This window comes from Nesoenas mayeri, assembly GCF_963082525.1.
Source record: "Nesoenas mayeri genome assembly, chromosome: 2".
In the NCBI taxonomy this organism is placed as follows: Eukaryota; Metazoa; Chordata; class Aves; order Columbiformes; family Columbidae; genus Nesoenas; species Nesoenas mayeri.
The window spans coordinates 33,538,675-33,555,881 of record NC_137543.1 but is presented as its reverse complement, the minus strand read 5'-3'; positions in this window follow the sequence as shown (position 1 = coordinate 33,555,881).

Genomic DNA, 17,207 nt, shown 5'->3' with positions numbered 1-17,207 from the left:
AAAGACCATCGTCAACTGACAGTGAAGTGGTCGGTTATAAGGCTGGGAGGTACTCCCTGCTGAAACGTGTTTCATTTAATATTTCCCCACTTTTTAAAGCATCATTGTTCCCTTTTTTTTTGTCTTTTAGTACTGAAGTTGTGAAGTTTTGTTTGAAGATTTTTTTCTGCTTCATTTTTAAACTGCCTTTGACTGATTTTGGAGGCATGCTTTCATTGTGGGGATTTTTTTAACATTTATACCTCAAAAGACCCAGATATACCTATACAAGTGCTACTCCATTTATTTTTCACAAAGGCAGTTCTTTCACCTTCCAGCTCCACTTCCCTCCTGTATGAGCTTAGTGCCATCATCATTCATCATGTTCACATAATGGGTTGGAAGAGGAGGTATACTTGCTTTCCTTAAATGAACTGCTACTGTTATTACAGAGGTGTGATTGCTGCTGATATAATGTACTGTAACCATCCAATGTGAAATGCATTTTGTGATGGCTAATAAGTACATTAACAGCCTTTATGTTTGCATTATTAGGATTTAGTTAGAAACCTACTACTTTTGGAAGAGACAATCACCTACACCAAATCGTTTCCAGTCTGACCCTTATGTGCAAGGGCATGAGTATAACTCATCCTAGTTTTTCCTCTATCAGGTCATAAATGATCATGCTTTAGCTGTCATTAACATACCTTGAACTGGCTACTGAAAGTGGCCAGCACTGGAAGCAGCTGTCACACTGCAACTCTACAGTTTTCCTCATGGTTTTAAAATTCTGGCTACTGTTCATCTAAGCCACCACTGCATCCATAAATATCAGTTGCAGCCTGCATCCTTTTCCAGTTCCCTTCCTTACTAATCTTGTTGGCGACCCAAACAATTAAAAAAAATCTGCATATTTTTCATGGACATTTGGAGCTCTTCTCTCTGGTTCTTGCTACTTTGTTCATATTCTATTTCATTCTCATTAGGAGATTTCACTGAAGGTGTTGAATTCTCACAGACATCTTGTTGTTTTATTAAAGTTGCCCATCACAAGTGGTGTTCTTTAGAAAATTCAGGCTCTTTTTGATGCCTTGAGGGAAGCTATCATGTGTATTGAAATACTTTAGAAATCTTACTCACTGTTCATTATTTAATTTCAGGGAAAACACTTGACTGTTCAAAATATTTTTATTTTTCTTTAAAACAATTAACATGAGTTCTTGTATTTTTCTAAGCAAAACTACTAGAGTGAACAGTATCTCTTTATTTATTACTGTTGTACATAATCTATGTTCCTAATGTTACTGACACTTCTTATCTACCCAGAGAAAAATCAAAAAGAAAACTGTGAAAATCAGCTAATTATTGTACAAATATACTTATTATTTATTTACTAATGCATTTGGTATGCAGCATTTGGCTCCACCTAAAAAGAGGGTATAAGGCTGGAAGCAAGAAGCAAGAAGCGTTGCAGATGATCATTTATTGGTCAAGAGGTCCCAGCAAAGGCCTGTATAGAGTGTTGCATTTCATTACTGAGTGCTACATGGCATGGACACAGCTAAATCTTGAAGTCTGAGGGCAAAAATCCTTTTGTCTTCTTGGCATATTGTTAAACCATGTTGTGGGAAAGGAAAGAGAAGAGAGGAGGAAGAGGTTGTTGGTTGCTGTCCAGTTGGCTGCAAATGTCTCTCCTCAGCTCCTCCTCCACCTCTTGGTCTCTGGTATTTTAGTTAGGGCTGAAGTGACCAATTTGAAACCATACATTAGCATGAGTAAGTAAAAAATGGAGTAAAACGTATAATTCCATGCAGCGGTTTTTCCTCTGTTGTTTCAGTGAGGCTGTGTTGACTAGAAACTGGATCAGCCTATCTGAAATCACAGAGGTGCGGCATTACTAAGAATAGTGGTAGTCTGGCCATGTGCTTTGATGAGTACCTCCCTCAAAACAGGAAATATGTGAAAGCACTCTGGATCTTTAATTTAGTTATGTGACTATGTTTACTTTGGTTGAATATATCTCAAGTAGAGCAAATGATGAGATTTGGTCAACCACACAGCTAAAATGAATTAGAAGTTCTCTATAAAGTTAGTAAGTCTGGCTGGCATAGCTTCATTAAATCTTTCATGTTTTGCTCTCCAAGCCATTAAAAAAAAAGATGAAACAAATTATGAGAATGGGTTGATCCTACTTTAGCCAGTCTAACTGGGATATGTTTTAAAGTGTATTGATCTTGGGGGTTGCCTTTGAAACTGATGAAATCTGTGGTTACTGTCTCTCTCTCTCTCTGATTTGTTGAAACTTTTGAATGTCTTCTTCATTCTGAAAGTTGAGTAAAAGGAACTTTGTTGCAAAGACAATATAAAAAATACATGCCAATGGGGATTACTTAACATAAGACAGTCTCCAAAACCTTGTATTGTGCCACTTCAGTAGTTCCCATGCTGCTTCTGTCATTTCATGAGCCTTTTTTTGTGTTTATTGGTGGTTGTGTGGGTTTTTTTTGTTTTGTTGGGTTTTTTTTGGTTTTTTTTGATTTTTTTTTGTTGTTGTTTTCTGTTTGTTTGTTTGTTTTCTTATTTTGGGAGCATACTACCTAATATTCTTTCTGTTACATTCACTGTGTATTCCCTTTGAAATCTCAATACTGCCAGTTCAGCTTCGCTGAACTTGGTGGGGAGAGAGGAGTCTTTTAATTAGCAGTTTTGGTTTCACTAGAGCCAATGAAAGACATGACATGTCAGCATAAATTAAACTTCATGAAAAAAATTAAGAAGGTTATTCCTTGGAGATTTTGCAAGAATGCTAGGCATCAGGGAAGAAAGGCTTTCATTGTTTTTCTGTTTTTTTCCCACCTATGTTTTCAGATTTTAGTAACAACACTCTCATTGACTTAAGCTCTGTTAAGTATATGAATACATTGTGGTGAACCATTCTCAAATGCTGGGACCTAACCAAAGAGTCAATGGGGTCCTACTATTTGTCTCAGATCAGAAGATAAAAATAACTTGCCATCTTTCCATAGAAATATAGTGAAAGAGAGGTAGAAATTGTATACATGACATAGCCAGGATTTTATTTATTTATTTATTTAATTTATTTATTATTATTCTATAACTTCCCATTATTACAAGTAACTACTGACTTACTGGTTTGTTGTTTTATTTGGTTTGATTTTTGTTTATTTTTTAACTTTCTTAAATAAAGAAAATACACACAGGAAACTTCTGCAAGCTCAGAGTGCAAAAAATTAAAGTCTCGCTACTTCTCATTCCATTTAAATGGAAAAATGGCTCAAATCCAGCTGTTTCACCACTGGATTGCTGAAGGTTTCTGTAGTTCATACAGTTGATTGTTGTATTTGGCCTCTTTGCAAATACATTGAGTTTCATAAGTGGCTGAAACTGGCTCTACTCCCTTATGTAGTACACACAGTAGCTGGAGGGATTGTTCTTCTCGGAAAATTGTGAGTGTTGGCTCTAACTCCTTTTTAAAAATATGTGGAACAGAAGGATTTACACCTCTTAATTAGAACTTTTTTTCTCTTTAAGCTAAAAACTACATTCCTTCTGGGTGTGCTGGGTTTTAAAATGGCATATCCAGGAAACGCATGGAAATCGACAGACAGCAGGAAAGGAGGTGATGAATATAAGTTAAGAAAAATACAAGACTTTATAATGTGACTAGAAATACTCCTAGAAAACTATGTATCAGAATAAAATGTTGAGAGCTGGCAGGTATAGTATAGTGGAAAGCTGTATTTGTTCATTTACTAGACCTACAGCATAGAGTATTAGCCTGAGGTGACCACTTATGTTGGAAACTTAAGAACCAGATCTGAATTAACAATATAGCCACAGCTCATAAAATTAAGTAAATATTTCCCCAAACAGAAAGGTTTCCAGCTCATGTGTGGAATGGATGTCGACATTGTCCATCCCGTGGATGGGAAAAAAAACCAACAAACCTTATTGTAGCTTGCATCTAATTCTCTTTAATATACTCCAGTGTTATGATATTCAAAAATAATTTTAGGAAAAACTGCCCAGAAATAAAAATTATTTTTAGAATATTTTTTTTAAAAAACAACCATCTTCAACAACATATAAATTTCCTTCCTTTTGTTTTGCATCATAATATGATAAATCCCACATTGTCGAGGGTTAAGATTGCGGGGTGACAATAAAACCCTGGCAGATGTATTGTTAACCCCCTCTCCCCTCCCCCACTTCCCCCTTTTTGCCCCTCCCTCTCCCCCCTTCCACTCAGGAGAGGCGATTGGGAGGAAAAAAAGAAGGACAGAGAGAAGAGAGTTGGAAAAATTAAAGATGTTTTACTAATGCTACTAGTAAGAATAGAGAAAATAATACAAAATATACAAAACCAATCTTGAAAGTCTCAGCAACTGCAGAGCCAGCACCCAAAGTCCTGGATTAGACTCCACAGCCAACCAGAGCTGGATTCAGTCTCTCACTAGGCCTCAGTTCACAGGGACGACTAGCAAGGTCCTCTCCTAATGTCGGCCATAGGGAAAAGGAAAAAGGGACGAGATCCTCGTGATCTCCCATTTTATATGAAGTATTCACGTGAATGGAATGTTATACACAGTTGGTCAGTTGTTTCTCGTCGCCCCTCTCGCGAAATGTCCATCCATGCTTATCAATAAGTTTGCATTCCATTGCTAGATTTTACCAAAACATGTGTCTGGTTCTCCAGGAAAATGCAGTTAATATGAAGGCTTTAGCTGACAGGCAAAATTCACTGAAAGAGAAACTTGTTTTTAACAAAACCAGGACACACATTTATGCCTGTCTCCTAACAGCCAAGTAGCTCAAAAGATTGTCTCTGAAGTGTACACTCCATATGAGTATATACACAACTTTTTCTGTGGATACAGACTTCCTTCGTCATACCATGATGTTTACTTTTCTTCACTTATGCATCACTTCAAATGTATAGTTTAAAAGTCTTGGTTGTATTAAACACTAGACTTGCACACAGTGGCGTAGCCTCTATCTATCAGTTTACAACTGATATTACATAAAATGTGAGAGGATAGGAAGACAGAAAATCTTGGATCTCTTCTACTATTTGTGCAAATAAAAATGATACCGTTTTTCTGAAACGTGGTAGGGATCATATAGCATTTCCTGAGAAATGTCATGAGAATCTCTGTGAGTGTGGAGTGTATGAGGGTATCCACTTTCCATGACATATGGATAAGAAATGTGGGCAAGGACCCTGAAAGACCTGCACTGGCATCTCAGTCCATCATGCAGTCTTTCCTCTGCTCCCTGGCAGACAAAACAGAGAAAAAGAGAAAGACCATCCTGGTTACAGCAAAGAGCTTAGACCTGATGTGGTTTCCCCTCTACACAGATCTGGTCTAAGGGAAAGTTGTCGGTGTGGTATTATCTCTAATAAAGAATGGAAATACAGTTAAGAGCTAAGTTTTGCCTAGAAGTAGGTTATTCTTTTATAGTGAGATCTCCAGAAGAACTAGGTTTTGATTCTAGGGGACTGAAAGATAAATTAGTATGAAGCATTGTAGAACAGTACTGTTAATATGTTGAAGTGCTATGTGAGGATGAAACTACTGAGAGAAAGCATGATTGTGAGACACATATCCCGAAAGAAAGAGCTCTGCTGCTGAAACCTCTCTGCAAGAAGAAAGAGGAGCTGGAAGCCTTGAGGAGAGATTGATCAAATTTTACAGGAGTGTTGACAGTGGCATGAAAAAGCAAAGAGAATATATCACTACTCGCAAAAGCAGTTAAAACTAAAACATGAAGAAAATAGAGTGAAAGGGAAGAAAAACACAGAAATGTTGGTGAAAGTAGTCAGTTTGCTGAAGATGGCTTGTAGTAAGGATGGAAACTTGACAAGTGACTGAAGTTGTATGACTATAGCCAAGCAAGAGAATTAAGTATGATGCCTTCTAATTTGCCTTCAGTAATATGGAAGATTTAAACAAGAATTGACAGAAAAAAGAGCTCAAGATATCAAAAAATAGAACAAAATGCAGCATAGTTTTGTCAAAGGTATGTCATGTCAAGTTAATCTGTTTTTTGAAAAACAAAATGTTCTTTAGCCAAAAGACATGAAGTATTTTAATTGTTTTGAGCAAAACATCTGAAATACTGCTGCAAAGCAACTTATAAATTCAGGTAAGATATGAGATTAAATGCAAAAATAATTTAAGACTAAAAGAGTCAGTTTAAAGGGAAAAAATGTCATATGAAAAGGGTGCTAGAAGGTTTCAGTGAGGCAATAACTTGAGTTTTTCAGAGGTTTGTGGGATTTTAGTAAATGTTTCATTGTATGCCTGCAAAAAATATTCTCCTAAGGAAATTTGTGGGTTACTGAATGTTGGCTGGCCATGACAATGGAAAAGGACAGAATATCATGAAGAACCACATGATACTAACACTGCAAGTAGTAGAAGAAGGACCAAATTTATTTAGTACAAAATCATACACATAAGGATGCAAGCAAAATTATAGAATGAGTTACAAAGAAACAAGACTGAGAAAGAGAGACTAGATGTGGAAGTTGAACAACAGATGACAGGAAGCTTTCAAATTGCGAAAAAAGCATATAAAATGTGTCAGGTGCTGTATTTTCAGCAAAGAAAAACTGATTTTTATGAAATAATAAAAAAGAGAGAAATGTGGGTTTAGTAAGGGAGCAGTCTTCAGAGAAATCAATATATACATACTATCATGATGGACTGAAGCTTTAATACATTCTGAATGGCATATTTGTGTTAGGCAACAGGGATAGGTCTTAAAGTGTGCTGTGAAACCTCTACTGATTCGCAGATGTCAATATCACTTCTGGATTTATGTTAACTCTAATCATTAATATTTTGAAGAGGGAAATTAAGAAAAAACTTCTAATTATAAGAGGAGTAGAAAGACATTATACAATGGAAATAGATCAGTTTACAGAAAGAATTGCATGAACTGTGCACCTTTGGTAGGCAGTATGTATAACTAGATGATTTCTGTGGTATTTTTTTCCATTAAAAGTCTGGTGATATTCTAATCAACAAGACATTCTGAGGCACTGAAAAAATGGGAGAAGGATCCTTTATTCAGTGTGAAGTCCTGTTAACTAGGGATCTTACATGCTACTTTTATGCTGTATCAAATTTGAGATGAATATAGATATATATTGTTTCTCTGCAGTGAATTTTTTGACATTCAAATGCAAAATTGCCTTTACATTCTTGACAATTATAGTTAATTGTCAAAAAGTGAGGAGGTTAAAAAGGTAAAAGATTCCAAGAGGTCAACTTCTCCTATATGTTTTGTTTGCATGTTAGTTTGATTTACTGATTTCTATAGAAGCCTAGAGAAATGCATCACAGAACATAATTTGGCCCAAATCGCACACAACTGAAAATCTAACTCTGATTAAATAGATAAATAAAACATATATATCTATATCTATATTCAGAGCTTTTTCTATTGTCTTCTGCTGGCAATCTGTATGATTTATAATTTTAAGAGTTCTGTCCCCTTAGCTCAGCAGTTATGCATGATTAAAAGCTGAACCTCTTTGTTCTAAGAAAGGCTCTTTCTCTTCCTTTTTTCCGTCTGTACCCCTCTGTAGTAGCAGTTATTTTTATATCCTTGCTCAGAAGATAATGCTTACTGAAAACATAAATGGCAGAATTAATAGAATTAAAATTATATTTACCAAAAATGGTATGAAAAGAGAAAAGAGAGTTTGTATGGCATGACATGTGCTATGGGGATAACTTGCCTGTCTTTAGAAATTTATACTATGGGTTAGATTTTCTTTCTCAAGTGTGGGCATGCAGTAATCTGAACATTACTCTTGGGAGGAATAAATCAGGAAGAGAAAGCTAATTCCTAAGAAGAGAAGAAACATCAAATATATGTAACATGAATCCCTCTAGGAGAAATGGAAATGGAAAATTTACTTTATTCATTTACTTTTTGTAATTTTAATTTTATTTGCTTGCTTAGTATAGATTGAGGGCAGCTAGAAAGACCAAAGGCTGTATCAGCAAAGAGAATGTCATTCTTCAAACTCTAGGAGAAAGAATTACAAATTTTGTTGGAAAAGATTGTGATGTTCTTTGGCAAGTGTTTTGATGAACAGTTTGCATAATGTACTTGGTACTTCTTGAGCATCTAGTCTTACTATTTTTCTTGCTTTACCTGTTAGATTGTATCTATTGATTGAATATTGAAGGCCTTTAAGCATTTTAATCTTTTATAAGGGAAGAGTAGAGGTATTTGATTTTCCTCCACTGAACAGATGAAGATAGACTTAAAAGCCGATTTTATAGTTCACAGCTTAGTGTGGATCCCTTTTTGCTAGACAAGTGCCCTGTGGTTTTATATGTAAATAGCTACTGGTTAAAATGTACACAAGTGTTCCTGAAGAATCTATAGTACAATTCCTTTTTAGGGCTCTGATGCATGGCACAAGTGAGTTTCTTGGCAGTTCATGATATTAAAGGTCAGTCACACCCAAATCTAGAGCTGAGAAGGAATAAAACAAAAGCTGAAAAACAAAAGAAAGGAAAATAGCCTTGAAAAGAAACTTGATTCTGTCATGAAGTGAAAATTCATGATTAAGCTCTTTGTTGTTGCTGTTTAACAGCTTTGAACTAAACCATACAATAAAAAAATTACCAAAGTGTCTTGAGAGGTGAAGTTTAGCCACTGTTGTATATTGTAGTCAGTTCAGCCTATTTGTAAAGTGTAACACCCTGAAATCCCAATAGCTGGTGAAGACAAGTCTTTAAAGCTGTAACTATGAGGTAACAGACTGCTACAACTTGCTGATTAACAAGAGGAAAGGGCACAAACTGTTCTTATTTACACATTTGTTTCACTTTTTTTCCCATCTCCAGATAGAGAGTGTTAATTACAATTATATAAATGATTTTTATAGAGGAGTAATAGAATGTTGTTATTGTTTCTGGTACAAAGTCAAAAGAACTGGATCTGCAGTAACATAAATGAAGAGGACATAGGGACTGTGTTTCTCATATGGTGACTGGGGACTATGTCCTGTATGGTAATATGCTGGGAATATTGTTATTATGTGATGAGAATATGATAGCATAGGTATAGCCTTGCAGCTAATGGTTGTGACATAGAGAATGATTTAAAGATTAAGGATTATGCTTAGAATAGCATAGCACCACACTTAATGGAAGCTGGAAGTTGGAAGCTGGAAATCTGCAACTACCAAAGAGACCAGCATATGCCAAAGGGAAAATAGTAAAAGGAAAGAGATGTCCACATACCCAAGTGATATTTATGCTAATCTTAAAAAAAAGGTTTTCCAACAATCTTCCCTGATGTACAAGTGTGTGTGTGCGTGTGTGTGGTGTCGTGTTTGATGTTGGAGATTAATGATGGGATGCAGGAGATTTAGGCTCAAGTTTCCATTCAGAAAACCACTGGGCACTGTACACTGTGAGGGCCTTTTAGATTTCATCAGCTTGAAAATCCCTATGAAAGGTTTTGTTACTGGTTTCCTGATGTGGAGAACTGTCTCAGCATTTGGGCCTTGCTGTCCATGTCCTCTCAACAAGAGTTTGTGATCTAAAATATTATTCTGAATATTTACTTGAAGATACCTTTGCACAACATTGTTGATCGTGATCTTTTTTGGCTTATTTAATAATATCCCAAACAGCTGTTGAAACAGTTAATCTGGGAAAGTGTATCTGTGTAACTTTTGTCAGACAATACCACATTGAGAAATGTAGCTAATCATGCTTAATAAGACTCCTTCTTTAGCTAAGCTGATCCAAATTAGGAGGGCCTATGGGTTTCATGAGAGATACTGAAGGTTACTTACATGAAGGAATATTTGTTGTAGTTAGGATGTGATGAAGGCTCTACATACATGTGAGAGAAAACCATCTATTTGTGGCTGTTCTACTACACAGAGAAGTCAAGACTTAACAAAGCCTAAAATGCTAATATTTCTGAGTGAAAAAAGGTATTTGTGTTATATATTTATATATATATAAAAGCAGAAGATTATAAAGCCATTTGGAGATCTAGGACAACTTCTGGTTACAGTTGGGTCTAATTTATTGTAAGCTTGATTAAGCACTATACATTTAAAGCTGCACATAAATTTTATATGAACATGTAATGCTTCTAATGTTAGCAAAACATGTAATATACACTGCATACTTTAGAAATAGTCCGATTTCTCTCAGGTCAACTTTTTGTGTATTTTCTTGTATCAAGGAACAAATTATTTCAAGTGAAAAATTTGTGACTATATAGTGATATTTGTTCACACGGTCCATGAACAGTTTTGTACTCACATTTAAACTTATAGCAGCTTTTAGATTATTTTCAGCATGACATGTGCATTCAATTAGCTTCAAAGGGCTACCACAAAAGCAATAACTGAATAAATGTAGTTTAAATATATCTGGTATGTTTTTCTGTTACAGCAAGTAGAAGAGTATCACAAGAAATTTCTGTGATTCCATTTCAAGTTTTAAGTTTCTTTGAGCATAGAAAAGAGATTGTTGAGAGTTCATGATAGCAGTGATGGCTGGAAGGGCCCCACTTATTAAATTGATGGAACAAGCATCATTAGTATAAAATGAGCATGTGCTCTCTGTCTACCCTTTGAAATCACTGGTGTCACACACTATGAATTTGCAGAAAACTATTTGTCCTGGCTGCTGTCTGCAGAGGAAAAATACAGCCAAGAGTAAAACTTGGTTTGGTTTCAGACACAGAAATATTTGAGGCAGTCCACCTTTTCACCGTCCAACTTCTAAGATATTATTGTTTGTCTTACACTTAACCTTTGTCAAAATACTATTTAAGTCACATAAAACAATATCTTATTGTTGAGGCCAAATTTACTTGCCTTTTATGAAAAGTACACTTCTTCTTAAATGTATTGTATCTACTTGCAAGCTCATGGGAAATATAATTTCTACCCATTTAAATATATTTATTATATTCTCTTGTGATCATGTAGTTATTTTATTTCCAAAATACCTTTCTCCTTCATGTGAATTTCTACACCAAATTTAAAATATGTACAGCTCTTAAGAATTAACAATTAAATAATTATACTCTTCACATTTCTTAAACCTTTATTTTTCTCTTTAGTAGTGCTGGTGGTATTTTCCATGGTACTTTCCATGCAAACTAGATGCATGTAGTATTTTATTGTCAAAATAATGTTTCAAGTAGTAAAATGGCAAGGGAATACTGACTGAGCTATTAATAAAACACACCAGCTTTTAGCTGGCAAAGCAGCCTTCTTTCCATCAAATATGTCTCAGCCTTTAATAAAGAAACTCAAGTTGTGTAGGTGAAAAATTACTTTTCTCACCCGGTCATCTGTCTGTCATGTATTATTCAGGTCACCAATGTTTGTCCTGAACTGTATCATTCTGTAGTTGTGTCAGGTATGAAATATGTTCAGTGTAATTCCATCAGACTTCACGAAGTTGATTAGAACAGATCACCTTTCGGCATGGGCACAAGTTATCTCAGCAGATTGAGTGAAAAAGACTTATTTATCTTTGCTTTATAATAAAGAAAGAGATGAGCAAATTTATCCATTAACTTGAGAAGTCTCATATTTTGTGTGAAAACAAACTGAAGGCAGTAATTCTATTGAAAATACTTTAATACATGAATGTTTCTTTGAAAATATATTTGTGTTTCAAACCTCAAAATATAAACCTTGAGTCACATACATTATATAACAAGCTCTTGAATGATACTTTTTTGACCCTGAGCAAAATCATCAGAAACAATGAAATTGATGCTGCTTTATTTTTGGTAGGCTGTAAAGTTGGAATGACTCTCTATTTCTTTAAAAATACAAATATTGTTGAGGGTCTAAATATAATGGTGTGTGATACATGCTTTGTTCTATTTAATAAGGATACAAAATAGATATTAAATACTTCGTCAGAAATATCTTGCTTCTCAAGGATAACAACTGAATCTCCATTCTTTCATAATTTGCTAAAGTAATTTTTAAAAATTATTTGTATTTTTAGCATTCTGTATTTTGCATTGTGGAGAACAACCCTATGTGGCTATTGAGAGGGCATTAATGATCTAAGTAACCTTTTTAATATCTGTGATATCTCCATGCAATCCCATCTCCAATACCCTTTCTAAATGAAAATATCCATGCCTGGTGTACAGCTCCTGTAGATGTTCACTGCTATTGTTGTGGTGTGTATTTCCTAAAGCACTGCATCTCAGCAACAGAAAATTCATTATAGGCTGTCAGACAGACCAGGAGTTTTCTGGCTGCCTATGAACTCTTATACTGCTTGAAATGCAGATCTTCACCTGTGGAAGATACAACTTAGAGGTATTTATTTCACTCTGCACTAACGGAAGTGTAGTATAACAGAGATGGCAAACCAAGCTGGATGGGATTTTACAACCACCAACTTCTGTAGGGCCACTGAGTCTCCACTGCAGGATGACCTCTCTCCTGGCCTTGCTGCTGGGTTGCTCCCTCTGGCTGAGCACTCTTCTAGTGCCAAGTGAAGATGTGATCTTTAGTGCAGTGTTGGATGTTGAAGTTAAGCTTAGCCTCAGCTCTTCCTGTTACACTTCCTTTTAGTAAGAAAACATGCTTCGATGCTTGCCTTCGGAAAAGGGTGGAGGACAAGTCCAAATTTTGTATTTTCTAGAGGGTCCCCAGTTCTCTGGGTTTTGTGCTCTCTCTGGTTTTGGCCATCCAGTGGATGAGCAGGGACTAGTTTCTTAAGTCAGGGCTCTGAAATAATTCATTGTGTTGTAATACGAGTACACAAGTTATTTTATTGATCCAGGCTTCACTGGTTTAAGGGCTCCATCCAAGAAAAGTTTTGACTTCGCAGTTTTTAATAGTACAGTACCAATATATCACAATTTGCTCAATTATCACCTTTCTTCAGGAAGGCTAGTAAGAAGCCTCATGTAACAATGAAAGTATAGATTTACTTTGGTGAATGACATCTTAAAGCATGCTCACATGTCCTCCAAACAAAACGCACATTGAGGTTTAAAGCAGGATATCTGAATTCCCCTTTTGGACACCTCCAGGATTTTCAGACTGGGTTCATGATTATAATGATCTTTCTAGATTTTACAGGGCTAAGTATTTGAGTGGAAGAAAGTGCACAAAAGGTACTGTTATTCTTTTAATGTTTTATTAGGGCAATCTCCCTGCAAGGGACTGCTCTAAACTACCTCAGATTGTACTGAATATAACTCAGACTCACTTCTGTTAGAAACCTGGACCTATTAAGCTACCAATTTTTTTGTAAGAACCTTATGTTAAATATATTTTTATTTTACATGAGACAGTTAAACTGATCTTTGAATTTTAATTTTGAATCCTTACTGTGTTATTGTTTAATAACTGCACCACATGCTGGTATTTTTCTTTGAATAAATGGAACCTAAATTTAATATATTAAGTTAAAATTTAATATGATAAGATAAAACCTTCTATTTTGTCAAAGAATAAAAACAAACAAACAAAAACCCAACACCCTTGCCTCATTGCCATTTTTACTTGAGTTAAAATATAAGATAATTTTAATAATATCTAATATAAAAGTTATAAACCAAAAACATAATTTATATTTCAAAGTGTTGACATTGAGAAATTCTTTACTAACCTTTTAAATAGTTGAGCATTTTTCTGCATCTTTTTTCAACCTGTTATTTTGCTCAGTCTCTCTGCTCATCAGAAACCTTTGAGAGCCCTTTTTTCTCACTCTTTTGTTTTCGATCCATTTATCCGTGTCTTTCCCCCACAAACTTGATAAAGAGCTATGCAGACTAAGGACAGTTAATGGATGCAGTGGGTCACATTCTGCCCTCAGATATGGTCAGAGCTCAGCTCCCATTGAAACTGCAAATACTGAAACCAATGAAAGTTTTGATTGTCTGTTTGAGGGTGGACTACGGCCTAGTTCATTTAAAGACATTACGTAATTTGTTAATGGCTGCACAGTTGGTGCACTAGAGCTCCATATAAACACTCAGCACAATGTGTGCTTGCTGCTGTGGAAGATGCAAGCAGAATATACAGCATGCATTGGTTTAAAGACCAAGGTTGCACCTTTTATTGAAATAGAATAGCTTAAACGGCAATGTTACTTGACAGATAATAGTCTCCACAGACTTAAGTAACCATAAAACCCGAGGGCACCAATCACGTGCTTCAAGACCCATGAAGATGTGATCTCCAAGGTGTACCAACTCCAGGGAGGAATGTAATTTCTCAAGGGTGCCAGTGCATCTTTGCTTCCACTCTGTTCATTTTGTGGGGAATGTTGTAACATTTTGTGGTTTGCTAAAGTCAGATGCTGGAATAAAGAGATCAAATGAGCAATATTACTTTTTTTTTTTTTTTTTTTTTTTTAAGCAGGGGGTGGGGGAAGAAAAATCTGCTTCTATGTTTACTGAGAAATTGTGTTTTACATATAAACATGTAGTAATACAAACATTCAGTTGAGACACCAAATGAAGGATCCTAGAGTCTGTTATTTTCATTCAAACTTTGAATAAATAATCTAATGAATTTTTGCAGTCACTGTGTCTTAGGCCTGGCAATATTGATGTGTGAGAGTGAAAGGGTTTATTGGGCAGATGAGCCAAAGACATGCAATTGAAAAGTTCCCAGGGACTTCATTCTGTATTAGTTTGATTAGAATTTCTCTACTTCCCAAACATGGATTTGGGAACAGGTTATATGATGTTATATGGCAATAGGGTATGGTAGTAATTTCTGCCTTGTAGCTTTCATGCCAGAAGAATATCAACTAAATATAAACCATGCCTTGTAATAAAAACCTATTTAGCGAAATACAGAGGTTATATGGGTTTTGGGGTATTTAAGCAGATTAATTCCCTGTGTACTTAACTAGATTTTCCTGAATTTTTTGACATCTGTAGTGGAATTCAGCCTTGGATTAAGACACCTAAATTCAGGTGCTTGAGTGTGAAATATTCTTCAAGAAGAGTAAAAAGGAAGATCTGAGAAAATACAGACTAGTCACCTTCACCACAGTCCCTGGGAGGGTGATGGAACAACTAATCCTATAAAGCTTTTCCAAACACATGAAGAAGAGTCCTCATCATGGGTTTACAAAGGGAAAATCATGTTTAACCAGTGTTCTACAATGACGTGATTAACTTGGTGGACAACAAGAGAACAGTGGTTGTTCTTTACCTTGATTTCAGTAAAGCCTTTGACCCTCCTATGTGTCTGATAACGTCCTTATAGAGAAGATGACAAACCGCAGGTTAGATAGCTAGACAGTGATGTGGACTGAAAACTGGCTTAACAGTCCCCAGTGAAGGGCTATAAAGATGATTAAGGGGCTAGATCTTCTTTCACGTGAGAAGAAGCTGAGAGAAGTGACACTATTCAGCCCAGAGAGGAGATTGCTCAGGGGCATCTTATTAATGCATAAAGATACCTGAAGAGGAGTATCTTTATAGAGGAATGAAGAAGAGGCAGACAGAAGAGGCCAGAGCCCACTCACAAAACAAGAGGCAATAACCGTAACTGAAAATACAGAAAATTCCACTTAAATGTAAGAAAATATAATGTGAGGGTGGCCAAACACTAGAACATGTTGCCCGGGCAGGTTATGGAATCTCCATCTATGAAGATATTCAAAACCAACCTGGACATGATTCTGGGCATTCTGCCTTAGATCACCTTGCCTGAGCAGGAGGGTTGGACTAGATTATCTCAAAAGGCACATTCCAACCTCAACAATTCTGTAATTCTCTGATATTCTTTAGTATTTGAGCTATTTGAGTCACAGTAAAACAGATACCGATATTTGAGAAACTGAATTGCTATTTGAACTCAATTGAATTTGATTAGGTTACCCACATGTAGCTATCTTGTGCCATTTTACATGTCCTAGGGTATCACCAATACACAGGGCTGACAGATGTGGCAAAGGATATATGAGAATCTTACACTTTTCTGGAGCTGTATCTGGAGTCCTGTCATGTTGTTTCGGGGCACTTTTGGCAATCAAATTGACCACTCCAACTATATTGACTAGATTTCTCTTGACTGTAACATGAGCTTGGATATCTAATCAAATGCAGAGCTCTAAACTTAGGTGTCACTGACCATGATGGCTCAGACAACACCTGTTGTGAATGCAAGTTGGTTGATATAAGGATTTGTGTATCTTGTAACTCTCTGTTTAAATTGGAATGGGGTATAAAGGATTGTTTCTCATTCAGGTCTAGGTCTTCCAGATGAATAATTAACTACATGTAACAATCTATCCTTCTTCCTCAGCCGGAAATGCATTAGATGGTCCCTTCTTCAGCTTAGCTAAACCAAAATTATATGAGGAAACTAGCACACATTGTTTGAGGACAAACTGGAAATTGATGAAATTAACCGGCATTGATCATTGGTGTTGGTGAATTTCTATTTATATTCCTCCAATACTACCTGATATGGTAAATAAGCTAATTTGATTGGGGTCTTTGTGTGCTGTAGGTCTAGAGATTAATATTACTACAGTTGTCTTTGATCAAGATTTCTTGAGTAGTTAGAACATCTCAGGTCTCTCTTGCAATGGTGCATCCTTCTCTGTTTTAGGCAAGTTATAATCTGATTTTCAAAATATAGAATCAGATACTAAATTTCAAAATCATGTTATGGATAGTCAGTAACTTTTGTTTTTTTTTTTCTCTTTATGTAGAGGGGAGAAAAAAGTCTGCTATAGAAACAAAAGTGTTAGTTGTACAAGACAAACTGTAGAAATATTTGTCACCATTTTAAAAAAGCCAATTGTTTGTTAGTGCAAAGCATTTTGTTTTCAGTGCTTTATGCATAAATGCATTAAAACCAATATTGAGAAAAATGTCAATTTTCATGGTAGTAACTGCTTTCACAATGGAATGAACAACTCCCCAAAAACTTCAGGAAAGTAAAATCTATTAATTTTAATGAGCTAACATTGATTAAATAAAGTTGATAACATTGTGAGGGAGACCGTAGCCTGGCAATGACGCTAAATTCAGATCTTATGAGCTTAGTGAGTCAAGTGGATAGTTTATTCATGTTAATTTCCTCCTCCTTTAATGAGGACATATTTATATGAAGCACAGAGAGAACCTTACTAGTCATCTAGGAAATGTTGAACCATGCTGATTTCTCCATTTAAAAATGACTGCTTAGTGAG